This window comes from Conger conger, chromosome 2, assembly GCF_963514075.1.
Source record: "Conger conger chromosome 2, fConCon1.1, whole genome shotgun sequence".
Classification (NCBI taxonomy): Eukaryota; Metazoa; Chordata; class Actinopteri; order Anguilliformes; family Congridae; genus Conger; species Conger conger.
This window is the reverse complement of record NC_083761.1, coordinates 9,247,763-9,250,539: the sequence shown is the minus strand read 5'-3', so window position 1 is coordinate 9,250,539 and position 2,777 is coordinate 9,247,763.

Here is a 2,777-nt window from a genome sequence, read left to right as displayed (position 1 = left end):
TAAATGGTAAACTTGCTCTCGTTTTCCAGAGAGAACTTGAGAACTTCAAGTCCACTTCCAAGGAAAGTGACGCTATCATTCACCCTCATGTCTTATGCCATTGATAGGATATGTTCAATATTAGTTCTTCAATTGTAATAGATTATTACGACACGTCTAATCCCAAAACATAACACTCTAAAGTCAATACCAATGTGAATTAAAAGTGATGGATCAAATGTCATCTGTAGACGTTCTTTTCTACGTTATAATTCTTTGTGTTTGCAGTTATCTGCTGTGATATTTAAAAATCCTTGAACAGTTCCTGAGATGAATGCACTCCCCCCAATCTTCTGGAATCTCTTTTTCATTAGATGTCGAATGCCCTTTAGCCATATAATTTCCATATTGGCTCTGGAAGCGATACAGTCTACGCGTAAAAAGGTAATTTAAAAAATGATTGGATAATTATTTAACTCTGATATCCACCCGGGGTCTTTGGATGCGAAAGTCATGCATTACTCAGACTGCTACCAACATTATGCAGCTTTTAATAGACCCGACTCAGTTTACTTAAGCTGTGACTGAATGTTACATTTCTGTAGTAAAGGTGGAAAGTCTGATCTGATCTAAATGAGATCTTCCTTCATGTAAAAAAAGCTTGTTATCTTGGTTTTGACTTAGATGCACCCAGTGCAGTGAGCTGTGTTAATGGGAAGTGTTAATGGTAATATACAACCTCTGCTTCAACAGAACAGCCTGCTCTACTTATTCAAGCACCAGATTAGCCTGTTCTTGTGTTCTTTTTGCATTGCTCTATAAGTATATTGATCTCCAGAACCTAACATAACCCTGCTGTAAAATCCAGCTATTACCATCTTAAAATTACCAGCCGCCAGCTATTTCAAAACATATCTTAAGCTGGTCAAACCATGTTGAGTATGGAGCTGGTCTTAACTGTTCTGCCTTTACTGGACTGGGCAGCCTGTAGCGTAGTGGCTAAGGTTGGTGGTTTGATCTCTGGTGTAGCCTCGATAAGATCCACACAGCTGTTGGGCCCTTGAGCAAGGCCTTATCCCCACATTGCTCCAGGGGCGATTTTCCCCTGTGTAGTCTAATAAACTGTAAATTGCTTTGGATAAAAGCGGCAGCCAAATTACATGTAAATGGTCTATCAGCTACTAGCTGGGCTGTTTTTGTCAGCAGGGAAGCACATTGTTTTGAGTTGCCAGCAAGGCTCACAGTATCTACAGCTGACTTTCAGCCAGTTTGCTGGAATATCCTGGTCAGTCCTAAGCGTATTGGAATATACCCTTTCTCCCACTCCTGCTTCAGCAGGGGTGATACAGTGCAACTGTGGGGAGATTGAAATAAGGACATACACAGGGCAGTTTGGACTGCTTGGGACCTGCAACCTGAGGTCTTGAACAGTCCTGGAGGGGCACAGTGTGCAGATATTTTATGTGCCTTCTTTTTCGGCCAATAACCAGTTTAGGCCTTGGAAACAAGGCGTCTGTAGCCTTTGGGGTGACCATGTGCCGAGAGTATGGGCTCGTTCCAATCCCTTATTCTTCTCCTCTTTTTCCTTCTCTTTTCTCTTTTACTTGCCCCTTGCTCCACCCATTGGGAGAGGCTCGGAAAAGATGAAAGAAAAAGAAGTGAAGATGGGGAAAATTGAGAATGCGAATCAGGCCAATGGAATGTCCTTGCTCCTTCAAAGGTCAGTTCAAAGCCACCTCAGTTACAGACGTGGCAGATTGGGAGAGGTGGATCCACAGGTCGATCATTTCTATCAGGCTTTCCGAAAAACAAAAAACTTCTGCAAAAAGATGCTGATGTTTTCCTGCTCAAAAGAAAGTTTAGGAGTTCCTAACTTCTGGTTCTAGCTCCTTGAAGGAACACTTAAGGGGTTGGAACGTCCTTACAGATGGCAGACCTCGATCGATTTCCAGATCAGGAGCAAGGAAAATAAAAAAATAAGTGGAGAGAAATAAGCGTTTGGAATGAGCCCAAGATGTCTGTTCCCTTTAGCCTAGGGGTGCCCAATCTTATACCACAGAGGGCCGAGAGTATGCAGGTTTCATCCCAACCAATCGCCACACCAGCTGATTTCAGTAATCACGACACATTCAACCAGATAGGAGGGAAGTCATTGGGCCTTACCCAATCAAAAGCGTGAATTCTGTGCTGAAGTGCGGGAAAACGCTGAGAAGCAGCAGGCAGTGCAGCTCTGCAGGATTTCAGTCTGAGATCCCGTTCCTGCAGCACTGTGGAGCAGCTTTGCTCTTAATTCATAGGATTAAGGAGCAGAGTGTATTGGGTCTAAACCAGGGGCAGGGCATTGCAGTTCCAAACTCAAACAAATTTTCTGCACAGTATACAGAACTTTCAGTGTTAAATCAACTCTTACAGAATAAATAATGGTCCCAATTTGACTAGTATTAGAGTTGAATTTACACTGGGCATTCTACACAGTAGAATGTAAGTATCCCCCAGTTAACACTTTGAAGAGTAGGTGTTCTGGAATGTTGTTGTTTTTTCTAAATTCTAAGTGTTTGTTTTAGTGATTGTTACATCAGCATCAGAATGCTCAGTTCAGCGTGTTCCAATCACAGGGTATCTGCTAAGCAAATCTTTTTTTTTTTTTTTTAGCAAAATTAGGCTCAGGGTTTAGTAGGATTGCCTTACATCGCACAGCCTCCCTGGCCCTGGGGAGTACCGTGAAGAGGGCCCCTATGCTCCTCCGGGGCCTCGGGCGTGTCAGACGCACTGCCTCATGGGACTGCTCCCAGGGTGCA